The sequence below is a fragment of the Cryptomeria japonica genome, chromosome 5 (assembly GCF_030272615.1).
Source record: "Cryptomeria japonica chromosome 5, Sugi_1.0, whole genome shotgun sequence".
In the NCBI taxonomy this organism is placed as follows: Eukaryota; Viridiplantae; Streptophyta; class Pinopsida; order Cupressales; family Cupressaceae; genus Cryptomeria; species Cryptomeria japonica.
In genome coordinates this window covers 728,666,582-728,686,756 of record NC_081409.1, presented here as the reverse complement: position 1 = coordinate 728,686,756, position 20,175 = coordinate 728,666,582, and the positions used below count along the sequence as shown (strand labels likewise).

At 33.5% G+C, this 20,175-nt stretch overlaps 1 long non-coding RNA gene across 1 annotated transcript; it reads left to right on the top strand.

The window, feature by feature from the left end:
• The first annotated feature begins 16,470 nt into the window (after window positions 1-16,470).
• Window positions 16,471-19,756, top strand: LOC131070109 (uncharacterized). The gene is made up of 2 exons (XR_009112283.2): window positions 16,471-16,980; window positions 19,195-19,756. It is a non-coding gene; the product is annotated as an uncharacterized LOC131070109 (long non-coding RNA).
• Window positions 19,757-20,175: the final 419 nt, after the last annotated feature.

Here is a 20,175-nt window from a genome sequence, read left to right as displayed (position 1 = left end):
AATACCCACAAGTATTCTTTGAACTCTTCTGAAGTTCACCCTATTAAAAGCCAAGGTTGGTTAGAAGCTTATACAAGAATGTTCCATTAGGAACAAATCCAGTTAAGGACCACCTAATTAAGGGATTGACTGCAAATACCCTATTAAAGGTAACCTCGGTGGAGGATTTCAAATCTAGGCTAATGGATCACCTAGTTAGAGGATTTCAACAACAAGCATGTTAGAGCTTACCCTGTGAGGGGATTTCAAACTATTGTAATGGTTAAAGACCAACAGGTTCTTTGACCGATCTGGAAATAACACTTCCTTGTTGAATTAGATCCTTTACCGCTCCTATCTGCCTTCACATCATTCTGCAGACATGCCTTCTGGTTCAGCAACAATCACTATCACACTTTATCAAATTTGCCAATGATTCATTCAATAAATCTATCGACCTTATAAACAAATACATTAGGTCGGTAACACAAAAATTCTCATAGAGATTACAAACACATCGATTCAATCTTGATCGTTAGATTACATTGCAACAACTTTATATTCTTCTAGGAATCTACAACCGCTCCTGGATCATCGCACTTTGAATCTTGTAACACATCACACATTTGTCACTTCATACTATGAATTTGATCATTTCCAAGATAAACAATTATCTTTACATGCAAAAACCTTCTAGAAACAATTATCTTTACATGCAAAAACCTTCTAGAAACTCATCACGTGCAACATGCTTTCATGGCATCTTCATCATCGATCATAAATCATCACAACTGATCTCCAAGCTCCATCGGTTCGGGTTTTGCTTCTCAACTGGATAGGGTTACCGGTTGATCTTCACTGCTTCATTACCAGTTACTTTTACTACTTCATTACCGATTGCTTTTACTGCTTCATTACCGGTTTCTATTGACATCAATGACAACACTTCCTAATATACTTCTTCAATGCAATCTTCATGCAATTCCAACATTCTCCTCCTTTGGCATTGATGGCAATACAAATATCAATACCAATTGATTGTCATGATTGAGAGTAAAACATACATCAAATGATTCAGGTATAGGAATCATGGTTTACATTTTTCAACATATACTATCCTTCAACTGTATCTTCATATCTTCAGCTGGTAACTGGTCTGCAATATGTCTTCTCTCCTTAACATATAAGGCTATCAATCATATAATTTTCTCCCCCTTTGACAGTAATGCCAAAGTGAAGGTAAACCATTTTGTTTCTTATCCATGCTTCACCGATCTGCAATGAGTTGCTCCCCCTATGGAGTAGCTCCATTCTTCACCAATCCTTCTTCAAGTTTTTCAATAGGCTCTGGGATTGATGTCTTCCATATCTACTTAATTGACTTCATGTAGGGGTACAACCCCTAACTCACCTTTGAGATATGCAAATGTATCCTTCGGTAGAGTTTTAGTGAAAATATCTACTAGTTGTTCTTTAGTGGAAACATGCTCTAGAGATACATCTTTGCTTTGAACTTTCTCTCTCAGGAAATGATACTTCAGCTCTATATGTTGTGTCCTAGTGTGCAACACTGGGATCTTAGAAATATTTATAGCACTTGTGTTATCACAGAAAATTCTTACCCGTTCTAATATCTTTAGCTTGAAACATTCCAATATGTGTTTCATCCAAATTGCTTGGGTACAATTCATGTAAGCTGCAACATACTCAACTTATGTTGTTGATTGAGAGATACTGTTAGGATTGATGACAGTCCCAAAGATACTGAGAGGGGAGGGTGAATCAGTATCTAACCGGTTTATAGAATATTTGACCTTATTAAGTATTTTGCATTCCAAAACAGTGTACCAATAAATAAGAATTAATGCAGTAAACAGGAACAATAAAGACAACATAGAAAATACACCATAACACAAGATGTTTAAAGAGGAAACCCGGTGTGGGAAAAACCTTAGTGGGATTTGTGACCCACATATTCATTCACTGTCCAATGAATGAATATTACTTACAATGTGGTGCTTGCACATGCAGGAAGGCCAACTACCTAGAGCTCACTGCTCACTCTACAAAATAAAAGTCTCACTAACTTAGAAAATGGATTATGAAAATGCAATACAAAGTATTGCTTCAAATCAACATCTGCTATGCCAAGTTCAGTACCGGTTTAAGCTCACACTATAACCATAAACCTTATACAAAATTTGTCTTGTGCATTCACATATATCTCATCTTCTATATCCTCTCTAATATCTCTCATATCAAAATGATTTACAAGATCTCATACATATATGAGTCTATTACAATATCCCATGTTGGCTTTACAAAAAGATATTTATAATTAAATACAATAAACAAAATTTTGTTCATGTCGGCTGGAGTGTCGGTATGCATTGTTGCCGCTGCCGGTGAAGTGTCTTCCAGTGTCGGTGCCTGCCGGTGGTTTACCAGATGAATGCCACAAGGTTGCTTGAAGGTTTCCACAAGGTTGTCATCAATGACAACACCTTCAATTCTCATTAGAGTGTAGAATGCCAATAGATACAACTTTGTTTCTTGTTGCTCCATGACACTAATTTGTCTCCAAGAAAAAATGCTCCTCTGGTTGTACTTTTCCTATCATCAACAATGAACATTTCCTACCCAATCTGCATCAATATAGACTTTTAAGTCAAAGTCTCCCACATATGGATACCATAATCCATAATCTATTGTGCCTTTCAAGTATCTAAAAATTATTTTGGTTGCAATCATGTGTGACTCCTTCGTATTTTTTTGAAATCTAGCAACCAATCCTATTGCATGAGCAATGTCTAGTCTATTGTGGACAACATAATGTAGCTTACCTATCATGGATCTATATTCCTTTTCATCAACTGGTGCAGAATCATCTTCCTTTGACAATTTACAGCCTGTAACCATTGGTGTTGGTTTACAATCTCCCATTCCAAAAGTTTTCAACACTTCCTTCACATACTTGGATTATGTAATAAAAATTCCTTCCTTCATCTGTTGGATTTGCAAACCTATGAAATTTTTTATCTCACCTACCAGTGATATCTCAAATGTATTCTTCATTTCATTAGCAAAATCATGACACATGTCATCATTACCTCCAAAAATGATATCATCAACAAATACCTCACTTACCAATATTTTATCTCCTTTTGTCTTGATATATATGTTACTATCTTCATTGGTTCTTTGAAAACCTATCTTTACTAAGTGAGAGTGTAATCTTTCATACCATGCTCTTGGTGCTTGTTTCAATCTATATAGTGCCTTATATAGCTTGCACACCATATACTTTTCTTCAGTTAATGCATAACCATCTGGTTGTTCTATGTAGACTTCTTCCAATATTCCATTTAACAATGTTGATTTAACATCCATCTGATATACCTTAAATCCTCAGTATGATGCAAACGCAAGTAGAATCCTTACTCCTTCCAATCTTTCTACTGGTGCAGATGTCTCACCATAATATTCACCTTCCTCTTGTGCACATCCTTTGCATACCAGTCTGGCTTTATTCCTGACCACTGCTCCATCTTCATTCAATTTGTTTCTGAATACCCACTTTGCCTATTACATTCTTGTTTTCCAATTCGGGTACCAATGACCATGTATTATTCTTCTCTATTTGATCAAGTACTTCTTCCATTGCCTTGATCCAATGCTCATCTGCAAAGGCTTCTTTTGTTGTTCTAGGATCAATGTTGGAGATCATACAAGAGTTTTCTCTTAGCCCTCTTCTAGTTAACACACCTGCATTCTTGTCTCCAATAATCTGATCGAGGTTGTGATTGAGTCTAACATACCTAGGACTAACATGATCTTGGTTTTCAGGTTCTTCTTCTTCTTCACTTTCTTCATCTTCTGTTGGACCTTCCTATTCCAGTTGAACTAGGGCTTCTATGTTCAGTCCTCCAACTTCTGGCTTTATCGATTCCGATTCCAAAAACAGTGTTCAGTTATTCTTCTTCCTTCTTGTTGTTGGTTTCTTCAGATTTTTCAGGAAATTCATCTACTCACACATTGACACTTTCAATGATCTTCTTAGTTCGGTTGTTGTATCACTTGTAATATTTTCTCTTGGTGGAGTAACCAAGAAATATGCCTTCAACACTTTTGGGATCAAACTTTCCAATATAATCACTTCTTTTAATAAAACATCTGCTACCAAATTTTTTGAAGTAACTGACATTTGATGATCTACCATACTAGTATTCATAGGGTGTTTTGTCTTTACCTCTTTTGACCAATATACGATTCATTGTATAAATAGTTGTGCTAATAGCTTCTCTCCAAAATGTCTTAGCTACACCTCCTTGGATTAACATAGTCCTAGCAGCTTCAACCACTAACTGATTGTTCCTTTCTGCAATATCGTTCTGTTGTGGTGTCCTTGGTGCAAATAGAAACCTCTTGATCCCATTGTTTTCACAGTATCTAGTGAATTCCTTTGAAGTAAATTCACCATCTTGATCAGTTCTTAAACATTTTAGCTTCCTTCCACTTTCATTCTCAACCAAGGCTTTGAATGCTTTAAATTTGTTGAATGCTTATGTCTTGTCTTTCAAGAATGTGACCCACACCATCCTAGAGAAGTCATCGGTACATATCATGAAGTACCGATCTCCTTGAATACTCCTAGTTTTCATTGGTCCACATAGGTCGGTATGAACCAAATCTAGCAAATGTTCAGTTGAGAAATATTTTCTCTTGAAGGTTGAGGATGTCATTTTCCCTAACTAACTTTCCTTGCACAAAGCATTCACTGCTTTGTCCAATTTTGGCAATCATTTTACTGATTTTGACTTGCTGACTCTTACAATGTTTTCAATATTCACATGGCAAAACCTCCAATGCCAAAGCCAACTATCTTCTACTTTTGCAATCAAACAACCATTGACTTTAGAGTTTAAGTGAAAAAGGTTACCTTTGGTTTGTTTTCCAGTTGCAATCAATTCACCTTTGCTTCCAAAGATCTTGCAAACTCCATTCTTGAATTCTAACAGGTAACCTTTGTCATTGAGTTGAGCAACACTCAAAAGATTGTGTTTCAGACCTTCAACCTAGTAGACATCATCTGCGCTACTCTTACCATTCAGGGGAATAGATCCTTTTCCTTTCACAATGCAGGGATAGTTATTCCCAAATCTGACAACACCTCCATAAAATTTGTCCAATGTTAGAAACTTGCTTCGGTCACCAGTCATCTGAGTTATCCAAGTGAGAGACCAATGCCTCATGATCTGATATGTCTTCTTTGATATCAACAAAGACAATGTCCTCATTTGTATTTACCTCAGATTATTCATCTGTAATACCTTCATCCAATGCAATGAGATAATTTATTTTTCCTTTTCCTTTAAAATTCCTATATTTCTCTCATTTTTCCTCATTATCTCCATTAGGATAGTTAGTAGCAATATGTCCTATCCAGTTACATGTAAAACATTTCAGTGGTAATTTACCTCTATACTTATCGGTACCTTTGGGTAACTTCTTGGCCAACAATACTTCAAGTTCCATTAGGCTATCTTCATCGTCTGCCTCTCTACTAGATCTAGATTCATGACTATAACTTACTTTTCTTATTTTCCTTACTGGTGGGGTTGAGATTGAGGCTTTAAATGCAGGTTTTGACCTCTGAACACTTCCATCAAAACCATTTAATTCGAATGCAGTCAATTTACCAATGATAGAGTCAAGAGTTACCTTTTTATCTTGTCAGTAGATTTGAGTTCTTGAATGGCTACAACTCTGATAGTGTGGCCCAGTAGAAGGGTTCTCAATACCTTTCTAACCATAGTGGCATCATCCATTGTACCTCCAACACTTTTGATTTCTCCAATTATCTCCTTGATTCTCTGACCATGCTGTTGAATGTTTTCTCCTTCAACCATTCTCATATCATCAAATTTTCCTCTGAGACTCTCTTCCTTGGCTATCTTTACATGCTCATCACCACCATAGATTTCTTCCAGTTTCTTCCAAACTTGATGTGCAGTCTCCAATCCATGAACATCAACATATTCTAAATTTGACAAGGTTCTGATGATGGCTTCCAATGCTTGGTTTTTCTCCTATTGCTCCTTCTGATCATCTATCAGAGTTCCACTAGGCAAGTTATACTTAGTAACAACATGATCCCGATACTAACTTCCTAAGCTCTTGATGCAAATCTTCATCCTATCATTCCAAATTCTGTAGTTATCTCTATTGAACTTCGGACCCTCTCTCTTCATCATTTTCTCCTGGATTGTTTCCTCGAGCTATTAGGATTATACTCAAGAGGACCTAGAATGCTCTGATACCAATTGATAATATGATGAAACTATAAAGATCCGATCAACTACTGAGAGGGGGGGTGAATCAGTAGTTGGAAAATTAACTGAATTTTCACCAAACTTATGTTCAACTTAGAATCAACTCACAAAGTTTATCTGTTTAGTCAATTTAACAAATCTGTAGCTGCTTTGTTAAACCTTACCGGTTGACCTAATACTTCAGTGATATAATGCAATAGATCTTAAACTTAAATATTCTTTGACCAAAACCTTAAATCACTTCACTAATACCAATAATAACATATGTTAGATCATTTCCAATCATTTAAATATATCTATGTAGATTTACCAATCATTCATATCTACCATACCAAAAACACATCCATAAAATCATTCACCACTTGACACAGTGATTTTTCACGTGGAAACCCAAATGGGAAAAACCATGGTGGGGATGAATACCACAAGTATTCTTTGAACTCTTATGAAGTTCACCCTATTTGGAGCCAAGCCTGGTTAGAATTATACAAGAATGTTCTGTTAGGAACAGATCCGGTTAAGGACCACCCGATTCAAGGATTGACCGCAAATACCCTGTTAAAGGTAACCTTAGTGGAGGATTTAAAATCCAAGCTAATGGATCACCTGGTTAGAGGATTTCAACAAAAGGCCTGTTAGAGCTTACCTTGTGAGGGGATTTCAAACTGCTGTAATGGTTAGAGAACAACAAGTTTTTTGACTGATCTGGAAATAACACTTCCTTGTTGAATCAAATCCTTTACTGCTCCTATCTGCCTTCACATCATTCTATAGACACATTTTCTAGTTTGACAACAATCACTTTCACACTTTATCAAATTTGCCAACGACTCATTCAATCAATCCATCGACCTTATAAACAAATACATTAGGTCAGTAACATAAAAATTCTCATAGAGGTTACAAACACATCGGTTCAATCTTGACCGTTAGATTACATTGCAACAACTTTACATTCTTCTAGGCATCTACTACTACTCCTCGATTATCACGCTTTGAATCTTGTAACACATCACACGTTTGTCACTTCATACTATGAATCTGATCATTCCTAAGATAAATGGTTATCTTTACACGCCAAAACCTTCTAGAAACTCATCATGTGCAACATGCTTTCATGGCATCTTCATCACCGATCATCATCCAATCATAAATCATCACAACCGATCTCCAAGCTCCATCGGTTAGGGTTCTGCTTCTCAACTAGATAGGGTTGCCAATTGATCTTCACTGCTTCATTACCGATTGCTTTTACTACTTCATTACCAGTTGTTTTTACTGCTTCATTACTGGTTCCTTTTATTGGTTTATTACCGGTTGCTATTGACATCAATGACAACACTTCCTAATATACTTCTTCAATGCAATCTTCATGCAATGCCCTCATATTAAGATCATACATTCAAGTGAGCAAGCAATCAATCTTCTAGATCAAGCATTGGAGCAGAAGTGAAGTCAAGATTCAAGCATTGGAGATGGCATTCATATTCTATGTTTTTTGAAGACAATCGACATGAAACCATAATTCCTTTTTGGAGACAAATGAAACTTCATTAAAGGTATATCATTAGTGTTTCAGATTTTTTCAACCTTTCCCTCAAAAGGAAAGTATTTTACCACAATAGTTCATTTGCATTTTCAATTCAATTTCATGGTTAATTCCAAAATAGGGTTTGACCTAAGGATTCAAGCCTCTCTTTTGAATGTAAATTTTCTCCCAAGTGCAAATCGTCCTAGTGGTTTCCTTTCTCTCTCCTAGGTGGGGAACCACTAGGATCCAATTTTTCAATTTACATTTTGGTGAACCTGGTGTCTTACACATTTATTCCAATTTCTCATTGTTAGATCTAAATAATTACAATTTGAATTTTAAAATTTCATTTCCACGTTTGATCTTTTTGCAAATTTTAGAAGATAATTGCGTAAAAACCCCATTTTTTCATTTTAAGGAAATTAAGCTTGTGAAGTGTAGTATTTTTTTTGCTTGATTCAGATTTGATTTCTATTTCAAAATTGCAATTCAAATATGTCTTTTCATTTTGAAAATTAAGTGGTTAAAAAGAAAAACCCTAATTTTTAAGAATCTCCTATTTCGACCTTTGGCTGCTCATTTGAACAATCTAGACATCTCCAAATCAGTTGTTTTTTTTTGGATTCTGCAATAAAATCATAATTTCAATAATCCCTGAAAATTTTGGAAAAAGTTGGTCAGACCAGGTACACTTTGCACTTGGTCCCTAGCTTTTTTCCTAAAATTTCGAGAGTCGGAATTGATTGTATTTTTCTACTTAAATCCAAAAAATTGGCATACTTTATCAATTTTTACATCTCTTAAGCATGGAAACAATTCAAATTCCAACACTTTCAAATTTTAAATTTATTTGCATAAAAGGGTCCTAATTTTAGATCTTTTTCAACATATTAAGATTTTCATTAAGAGACTTTCAATGACAATTAATGGATTAGATTTATTTTCTATTTCCCATGTGATGTATATTTATTACAATCATGTGTTGGATAATGGATTCTTTCATTTCATGTTACTTCTCTTCATTCATAGCACTTGGTCATATTGTGTCGTTAGGATTTCAAAGTCATTTCCTTTTGATCTCAAAGCCTTCATGTATCATTTATGTTGTATTATGGTGATGTTATTAAAAAAATTCATTTCATATGTTAATCACCTTAAGACTTTTGTAGATCCCAATCTTAGAGATCCTAATCCTTGTATCTCTCCTAGGGTATCTTGTGCGAATGAGATGAGAGCTAATGCTTCAACCAATGATCTTTTTAAAAGAGAGCAAGCATTGGAAACCAACATGGGCCCATCTTCTTATATTAACATTGTTATATCTTTAGACCCTCTTTATTCTCCTAGGACCTATCTTCAACATCAAAATATATGTTGAGAGAATGATGTTATGCATTTTATTAAGGATCTTTCTCTTCACATAGAAATAAGTAAAACTGAGCCTTTATATGATGAAGATGTTCATCCCCAATCTCCCAAAAAGGATAAGCATGGCGAGAGAAAGGAGAATGTCCCTTCAAGTGATATTCCTTCGTCATCTACAAATTCTTTTATTCCCCCTTACACATCAGATTTTAAATAAATTCATGATCCTATTCCCCCACCTAGTCATTTAAAACATTCTTATAGTCATGGCTTTCATATAATAACAAAACAAGGTTTTAGAGGACAAGACCTTGGGAAATTTGAACAAGGAATTTGTGTCCCTATAAACCCTCTCACACAAGCTACTACAGAAGGCCTAGGAAATGAGACTCCTCTCCCTATGGATGAATTCCTTAGGCTCCAAAAATTTAAAAATAATCTCCAAAGATAACAAATCAAAAGAGCCCGCAAGAATGCTTCTTCTTCAAAACATCCTTTTTGCTCATTTCATCAAACCCATGATCACAATGACAATGATTGCCTTGATTTTCAAAAATCTATTCAAGAAGGCATAGACAATGGAAAAATTAGAATCATGGATAATGATCCTTCTTCTTCTAGCAATTCTTCTCCTCCATGTCATGAAAATGAATTAAAACATATTTATCCTCCTAAAAGACTAGCTACAAGAATCTATTGGAGCTTGAAATATGATAAGAACATTTCCTTTCCTCCTAAAAACCAAAATAACAATCTTAAGCAAGTGAAAGGTGATGAATATTGCATTTTTCATGATTCATATTCACATTCTCTTGGGAAATGTCATGCATTTAAGAAATTTGTTCAAAAGCAATATGATCTTGCACGAATTTGTCTCACAATAGATCTAGTTGTCTTTCTTGGCAAAAATATAGTGCCTTAGCACTTTTTTTCTCTTCCATGTTTCTCTTCACCCTATGACATAAGTAGCCAACTTAATTGGGGGTTCTTTATCATTTGTGGTGGTATTATTTCAATTTACATACCTTGGGATAGAAACATGAAGTTCTCTTTCCTTCTTATTTCTATGGATTTATCTCTATCTTTGTGCATTATTCATTATTAGATCTCCTTTCTTGCATAGAGTTATTCTTATGTGAGCATATAATTGTTCTTTGGTTTTCCTCTTTTCTTGGAGAGGAGCATCTTTAATGAGTAATCCACTTCTTCTCTTGCCTTCATTCTCTTGGAAAACTTGCCTCTTCTATGGTTTTGGCTATTCACAAGTATGATATGCCCCCTAGTATGGAATGTTCTCTCGTGAAGTACATGTCCCTTCCCCGAGAGGATTTTTTCCATTAGGAAGGTATATCGCTTGAAAATAACAAGCATTAGAAGACGTGTAACACTTCTCCTTGTTCTTCTCACTTGGGGGGCAAGGATTCCGCTCCTTTCTCTTTCTTTCTATCTCATTTATCATTATTCCCTTTAGGGGTTGTATTTTTCATATGTGATTATCATTTCTTACAATGTTATAATGTTCTTATGACTAATTCCCCTTGGGGAATATGTGATGCTCTTTCTCTCTTCTCTTAGAAGATTACCACTTCTTGAGATGTGTATTTTACATATACTAATGTCTTTTCTTGCATGCATTCATGTAAGTACATTGTGCATTTGCTTCTGTTTAATCTCTCTCTAGAAGATTGTGTAAGCTCTTCTCATTGTCCTTACACTTAGGAGGGAAACTCTCTCTCTCTCTCTCTCTCTCTCTCTCTCTCTCTCTCTCTAAGGATCCACTCTTTCCTATTTTTGCAGATAGTGTGAGTTTTATTACTTGACGTCATTCCTTGTGTGAGATTGTTGTTGCTTTCTCAAGGGTTCTCTCTTATACAAGACATGTAAGTCTTTGAATATAACCTCTTTCACACTTGGTAATGTACATCCATAATAAATTCACCCATCCCAATTGGGATAAAATTGAGTCATCCTTCATCAGGAATCCCTTTAACCTAGCAATAGGAGGAAGGATTGAACTTTTGTTCTCTTCTATGCTTCATTCTAGAAGATGTTATATTTGTTTAAGACAAATCCTCTTGGGGGTAGATGTATTTTGACAAAAGATCTCTTCTCCTCCAAGGATCTTCTTTACACTTATAGAAAGATATCTCTTTTCAACTATCTTATCCTTGCTTGAAGAATATTCTCTTGCTTGGATTTATGACATTGTTGCATGATCAATATTAGTGATGTCTTATTCCTAATATTGGGGGCTTTTATTCCTCAAGATTAGTGATGTCTTATACTCCTTGTGATATTGCTTTGCATCTCTCATCTTCATCCTTCTCTTTCTTTTACTTTAGCGACAGTATTGGCATAAGCCATACTCCTGGTAAAGTGGGGGCTAAATGTAGCATCATAAAATTGACCGTGTTTGAGGTCCTTACCCTAGTGACGACATTTCCCTACCCAATTGGGATCCCTTTCTGCCCTATTTCCTCAAATTTGCCTTTGTTTTAACCTTGATATCACCTCAATATACCTTAATACATAAAAAAGTCCCAAACAAAATAGAACCCCAAAAAGGAAAAAGATAATTCCAATAATTCCATTATTCAAATGAGTTATTTTCAACCTCCTTTTTCATCACACATAATAAGCCTATGTTGTTCATATTTGATCAAAAGTTCTTGACCCACTTTTCATGAATAGTATTTATGCATTCCTCCACTACAACCAACACTACCTGTGACTTACAATAGCAAAAATAAATTAATAATGAACAACAGAGTTGCTTGTAATACCTCGCACACACTAGAACAATATTGCAAGTGCAATTACATTGTCATACATACTTACAATGACATAGGTCTATAATTATATCATTGCGAGTTAGATTCCTCCAAATAACTTCTAATTGTGAACATAATAACACTTTTCTTATACAAGTCTTCATACTAAACCACAACAGCTAAAATGCATTACAACCTTATACAACTAATAACAACTCTTTACCAATATATTAAATAATTGTCAACATGAACTCAAGATTAAAGTCCTTCTTCTTCCATTATAAACCTTACCAACTCTCCCTAAACAAATAACACATAGAATTTTCAATAGAAACAAAACCAATTTAAAATATTATTGTAAACCAAATTCACACAAAAATATACCTTACAACCCCCAAAAAAATCTTAAACAAAAAGAAAAAAGATAATTCCACTCATTATATTTTTCAAATGAACTATTTTCAACCTCCTTTCTCAAACTCCAAGGATTAAGGACCTTCCTTAGTGCTTCATAAAGATCTCCACTAAACTTGACACTATATTTTATGCATATAAAACCATTGTATAGTGAGCTTCTTCTTTTCCTTTTTCTAGAATGCAGAAGACCTACCCCCCTGGCTTTCCCATGTGTCTTAAATCTCCTTAAAAACCTCAATGACCACCTAATCCCTGACACTGATGAAACTTATTATAACAAAATTACACAGTGCCCCCAATAATTCTAGACTCACATATGCTCTATGTAGCAAAACCCATTTTTTATATAAGCCTTGTATGACTAGGTGCAGAGGAGCAAGGGGGGTTCCACATGAATGCATGTGATATTATAAGGGTTATGACAAGGAGACCAACTTTAATATGGGTCGATATTTCTTTTCTAGAAATGAATTCTCAAAGGCGTAAAGGGGTGACAATTCATCACCGAACGGAAAGGGGTTGTCATTTCCTTTTCCGTCATTGTCACCACCCTACGTGGGTCCGTTTACAGACTGGTGACGTGTAACAGACAGACAATAAAACACAATGAAGTACTGTCCGTTGGATAAGAAATCAAGGGCTGAGATTCGCTAGCGGAAAGGTCATCTGAATGATTAGAGATTAAGGTTTAGGGTGTATTTAATGTTTTTTGACCTTTTTTCCGTTTTATTAAGGTCCCACTGCTGACACGCGTGCTCTTCACGAGGTGCACGGCACAAATGTCGGAAATTTATAGTCCATTAATAATGTTTTGTCTTCAACTTTTTCAACTTACTCAATAATTAGGTTTTCCTAATCTCTCCCATTACTTTAAAGGGTCATGAATAACCCTAGTCCACCTCCCCCACAACATCCTCTTAAGAGTTTCTTTACAAATTGGGGAATTTGATATCATTTTATAGAAGGTTTTATGTAAAAGATATGTTTGATTTTGAAAAAAATGGTGAGGAAGTATACAGTTTAAGGATATGCGAATGATAGTTTAACAGTTGTGATAGTACTTGTTCATTTAAATATTGAAATTGATATGTGAACGATGGTTCAACAATTGTGATAGTACTTGTACATTTAAAGTTTAAATTTTTGAATAGTATAGTACTGTTTCTTGGGAGGACGGATTCAAGAGTTGAACACTCAAACATTAATAATTGAATAAACCTCAACTATTAGATTTTTATTAGCAACGAATCTTGTGATGTCACATCAACATGACAATAAAAGACGACTTAATTGACAACTGTTGATTCCTAATGTACAACTATTTACCAAACTTTTTTGGAGTTTATTACGATACCTCAACAAAGAGCATGTCAAGGACATAAACTTGACTGTTCATAAAGATGGTGCAATAAAAGTTGTAAATTGTCCACATCCTTGACTACTGGTGGACATATATTTTTAGTGCCAACATCTTATGTCTGGTGCCATGTGATCAATAAAGTTAGAGTGCACCACTATCAAACCCTCTCCAATAGTAGGTGGGCACGTTTTTTAGTAGTTGGTGGTCAAAGGATATTTGACTTGTATGTTAAATGGTTATCATGTGCACCCTGTATTGTAGTGCCAATATAGCTATTTTTGTGTTTACAATTTTTATTATATTATTGAGTTTTACTTATTTATTAAATGGTTTAATAATACTCAAACAATTAATGGTAGTTTTACACCTTATCAAACGTAATAATCAAATTAGCATACTTTTTTAATGGATGTTTTTCATGTCAAAAGTAGACCCTTTTTGCAACCCAGCTTAAGAGCACTTGACTATGTTGATATCTCTTCCATTAGGGACAAGGACTAAGGGGTATCCATTAGGCCAAAGTTGGGCAAGACACAATCTTGATCTCATCCCTTATGATCTCAAGAGACTTACACTTACTAAACCTTTATCTTTAGTGTACTCATATAGAACCATTCAACTTCATCAATAGACCAAAAATCCTTTGAGTTTTTTTTTTAAACCTTCAAATATCAAACAAATAATAATCACATTCGACAAATAATAATCACTCTACTAATTATTATATATCTAGCCTGGTTAATGTTTAACAAACAATAAGTAAATAATATAATAATTAGAGATAGATAATTATGATTTGAGATGAACAAAAGTAAATGAGAGGTTGCAAAATATTTAGCTCTTCGATGATGTTGATTATCAATGTCATTGATTTGATTGTATAGAAGTTCTTAGCAATAAAAATCTTAGAGAACTCTTTAGTAGTAATCTATCTTCAAATGTAAGTTCTTACAGTTTCATCCTTCTATGGTGCAATTTTGCTCATATGAATGTGATTATATCTTATGTGTTTTTTTCAAGATTTGACAATATAACTTTTTAGTTGATCTTTATCAACCCATACTTCATGATTAGTAGTTCATAAGAAACTATATAGTTTAAGATTCTTGTAAAAAAGAACATAACATAATTTGACATACTATAAAAACTCCACCTTCTTCGACATGATTCTATTTATTATTATTGATGCATACCTTTAAAAAGTGCATAACTATAATGATACCATATATTAATTTTACAATACTAAAAGGTCCCCCAAGAATCTATTCTACGAGTGTTGAATTGTGAATTATTTTTTGACATCGAGTCATCCCTTTATTATTTCCTCAAGATTTTGAGACACAAAAGATGCATGAATACATTAAACTTGAAATATATCGTTTGTCTTGTAACATTGATGCAATGTAATATGCTCTAATTATGATCTAATCTCTCAAAATGCTTTTAGATATGATTTCAATATGATGATCCTAAATATATTATAACATCCCAATACTTATCTTTGAATATAACATCCTAAATATTATAATCAAATACTTAATATACAAACTAATAATAGTATAATCTAATAAGAAGACTGACTCTAACTAAATAAAATATAAATTTCAATAAAAGGATTTTCAAAGGATATTTGTGACTACAATGATTAGATACATTCCAAACTGAGTTTTTGTTATAAAATTTTTCCTTGGATTAGTTTATTGGGAAAAAAATAATTGTGGATTAGTGACGGTGAAATCACATGCTCGATAAGGTCAAAGAATGCGATGGACCTAAGAATTAAACATAAACGAAAAATTATTTAAATCTTCCCAACAATAATGATGGATAGGAGTTAATTTTTTAAATGCAGAGTAGAAAGTTTACACAGGTATATATAAATCTGACACCAAATTTTAATTTGAAATAAAAGAAGTTATGCCAAAAAGTAGTGTAATAATTTAAGAAAGGTAATGGAACTTTTTAAATACATATTTTATTAATTTAATATAAAAATCTGTATATTGCAAAGTCTGAAATTATAAAGTTCACTGTACTGTGAACTTCAATAATTTATAGTTTTATTTAATATTCACTATCCATTTTTTTAAAAAAATTTGATTAAATATTTTTATATTAAAATCATATTACTTTGTTTTTAAGTTTTTTAAATAAAAAATTAAGAATTGAGAATATTTTTAATTTCTATTTAAAAAAATAATAATTCTTAACAATAAAATTTAAAAAAATTAAAAGTACATATTAATATAATTGGAAGAATTTAATAAAATTAATAGTTTTATTTATTTATTTTTACATAAAAATAATTTCATTTTTGTATCAGATTAAAAATTACTATAGGAAATATCTTTGGACATGTAGTGTTGCGGTTTAAACACTTTGTTGGTGAAGCCGCCACCAAAGTTCAAATCCAGGCTTTTACTAAGTATTTAAAGATTTTTAAGGTCAAACAATAATTGAACATTTTATACCTAATCTATATAAAAAAGTGGTAAATAACCCCTTTTTTTTTTAGTATTGAAGAGAATTTATATTTGACTATCAAACTTTTTTTTATATATAAAGTGATAGTCACAAGCAAATGTCAGCCTTTAAAAAGTTAGATCAGAATAGTACTCTATAAAAAATTAAAAAAAATTACCCCTAGAACCTTAACTCTTAAGGTTCTTAAGAAAAGAAACCCTAAAATAATTTTATTGAAGAAATAGTCATAAACTGAGTACCTAGGGTGAAGACCCATTTGGTTTATAGAGGTAAGAAGCCTGTGTAAGATTGTAGAAGTTATTTATTAGCCTGTTCTGGGGCATTGAATTGCAGTACTGAACCCCAAGGTTAAACTGGAGTAGATTATTGTATAAGAATTGTACGTGGAAAGTCCAAATCTAATGTATTTATCAAGTCTAGAAAGATAGATGAGCTTTACAAGATTGTAAATACGTATAACTTTGTGATTCATGATATTACTTGAGAAGCAGGACAGATTGTGATTGATTATAGTGGTAGGGCCTAAGCTGTAGATCTCAATTCTGCATCGAATACAGATAAAAGTACAAAAATAGTGGGAATTAGAATCAGAGAAGGTAAGAAAAAAATCGGTTATGGCTATTTTATTCCACTAATTTTTTGCCTTGGTTCACGAGATGAAGGGAGAAGTGGGGTGCCTGCAAGTATATATAGAGATTGCAGTAGAACAGATGGAGAAGCAAGCTTGAGTCAGTGCATTAGGTATGATAGAGAGTGATTAATTGTAAATAGTTTAGAAGAAGTTTTCTGGTTTGCAATGTGTAGAAATACCTACCCAAGATAGAATTTTTTCTTCTTTCATTTGGGTGTATGCATTGATTGAGTTTGGGCCTGATTTCTGACAAAGTTATTACAGATTTAAATGGTCTAGGCTGTGATATTTAGCATGCCGACTTTACTACAGTTGTTAATCTGTAGTGTTTTAAGGGCTGCTTTTGTTGGATTCATGGCCAGTACAGTTTTGAATCTTCTTCTGTTGTATGTTGGTGTATGATAAAAGGTCCAATAATGGATTTTGTGTGGGGTGAATTCCTTTTATAGAAGTGAAACAAGGGTTCTGTGAATATCTCAGTCCATAATCATGGATTAAATAGAAGCAGAAGAGAAGTGAGGTGGAGTAGAATCTGGCCATACTTTTCCACAGCTTTCTTGAACTTAGTGGGATGGCAATGGGGCATGGTTATTACCATAAGACTTCTAGTCTGCCTGCAAAGCTCAAGAAAGCTGTGGGAAAACATGGACAGATTCAATATAATAGCCTACTGCAAGCTCCTGGCCCAAAAGCTCCTGGCCCAAAAGATGCAGGTGATGATAGTGATAAGCTTTTCTTAATTGATTTCCTTAGTCTTGTTCATAGCTCTTGCATATATTGTCTATAAGCTCTGCATCTCATGGTATTGTTGTTATTTTGTATGCATCTTATAATTCTGTCAATAGGGTCTGCTTTTACTAACCTGTTAACAAAAAATCTGGCATATGTTTTTAAGCTTTTATCTCTTTGACAGATTTGGATGGATATTAGCTCTTTGTTATTTTCCATGGATGTTATCATTTTCCTTTTGGATGTTCATAGAAATCCGTCTTTTGACTATGTTCACTAGAATTTTATTGGTTTTGTTTCTCTATCTTGTTTCTGATTAGATAAACACTCTTGTTCCCTCTCTTGTTGCTTTCTATGAATCTTGAAATTTGTTTTGTTAGTAGTGTCTGTTTGTAGTGATTTGTCTATGAACTTTAGACCTCGTTATATGAATCTTGTCATATTCCATCTCTGTGCTAGCACACTGTCAATCATTGGCATCTCTTAGCCTTGGAGATGTTCAGTCAAAGTGTCTGTTTCAAATATGCCCACAAATTGTAGAATAAATCAATAATAATAGCAGATCCCCTTAGCACACAGACGACAACTAGAGGAGTTAATCCTAAGGGATCTGTCCAACCTTGACCCCATACCCAGTTTTTGGACATTGGAAATCAGAATCTGTTTTTTAGCGGTGGGTATATCATGTAATCACATAAATTGAATCTTTTATTAAAGGCTAATCCTTAGATATTCATCAAATGTTTTGTTTAATCAATAAATACACGTTTCTTGATATTCATTTAGTGTGTTGGAGATAAATGCCAAACTGTAATTTTTATCTAGTTTACAGATATCCATGAAGCAATCTAGAACTGGGAGTTTTTATCTCTGAAACTTTAGATTTAAGATTTTAGGAGTTAAATCTGCTAGAAATTCAATTTCTGATTCAAAATTATTAAGATCACTGAATGTTATTTTGAAAATGGATTAAAAAATATATGCAATTTAACTAAAAACTTTTAATATATCTAATAGGATTGGATTAATTCTTTGTTTGTTAAGAGTCCTTACAGTTTTCTTGAATTAATTTCAAATGAAAAATATACATAGTTCAAACCAAAAGCTGTCATACATCTATTAAGATCAAATTCTTTGATACTAGGTGTTCTTGTTGTTCTCTTGGATTAATTCTGTCAGGAATTCTTACAGTTTCCTTTCAAATGAAAAATGTACACAGTTTAAACTAAAAGCTGTTAAGATCAGATTAATTCTTTCCTACTAGGAGTTCTTGTAGTTCTCTTGAATTAGTTCTTTGTCCGTAGGAGTTCTTACAGTTTTGTTGGATTAATTTCAAATAAAAAATATACATAGTTTAAACCAAAAACTGCCATACATCTATTAAGATCAGATTAATTCTTTGCTACTAAGGGTTCTTGCAGTTTTTTTGAATTAATGAGTATAATCGTGGGTAGTTTTGTAATATTTTTATCAGATCTTGAGATTTTGTTTGTTTTTAACTCGAGATCTATCTCTAGTTTGATTTGCATCAATGTTTCAAATCACACTCCAAATTCACATCAAAATGAAAAAAAAACTGACACTTTAATAAACAGATGGATTGCATTTCAGGCACTACACTGTAATGAACAAGAGGAGCACATGAATGGAGCACTCAGCAGCCAGAAGTGACAGTAAGAAGAGAGCAATATTTTACTATAGAGTTTTTTTTGGGTTGATTGAAGGATTTGAATGCCTATTGTTTTGTTTGTGCCAGCAGCAGTTTCAGTATGTACATGCATTTTATTACGGCTCTTCCTAGATCCAACCCTATATGTTGTACAAATTCTTCTCAGTTGGGAATCATCACATTTTGTGCGGATATGCGTATATCTTTGATTTGAAAGCAGATGTTGCTAGTCATGTTACACTATATTACGGCGGCTCTATGGTACTCTTTACAGCAGACTGGTAAAAAAAGTAATTTGTTGGGTGAAAGTTTTCTCTGGGTAAATTGTACAGAGCCGTTATCATAATAAAATGATTCTTGTAACCTATACCTTATCAATTCTAGAGCATTGAAGTTTTAAATTAATAAAAATTTATGAGCCACTTGATATAGAGGTATAGTTGCAGTTTATTTAATACAATGATTGATCGGCCATTTAATGATATGTCTCCATAATTGTCCTACTGTGGCAGTCTATTGATGGAGTTTTCTGCAATAAGGCATATAGAATTTTATTTGTTGCTGACATCTTTTTTGTATATAGAATTTCATTGGTTGCTGACATCTTTTTGATTTGGACACCTACCTAACAAAAGGTAGCTACTCTCTATATTATAGTACTGCAAATATTAGTTTTTTGTTTCCTAAAACGATAGCTTTCAGAAAACTTGGAACTGTGAGGAAAGTCCTAGGAAATGCAGAGGAAATAGAGGCATTCCTTGGAATCTTAAAATAGCAATACATATGATATATATAGACAGTAATCTGTATAAAAAATGGAGTGGAAGAGCTAGATTTTCTGTATTCTCTTGACCATCTTGCCAGTCAACCATATTATTAGGCAATATAACCCACCATATTATTAGGC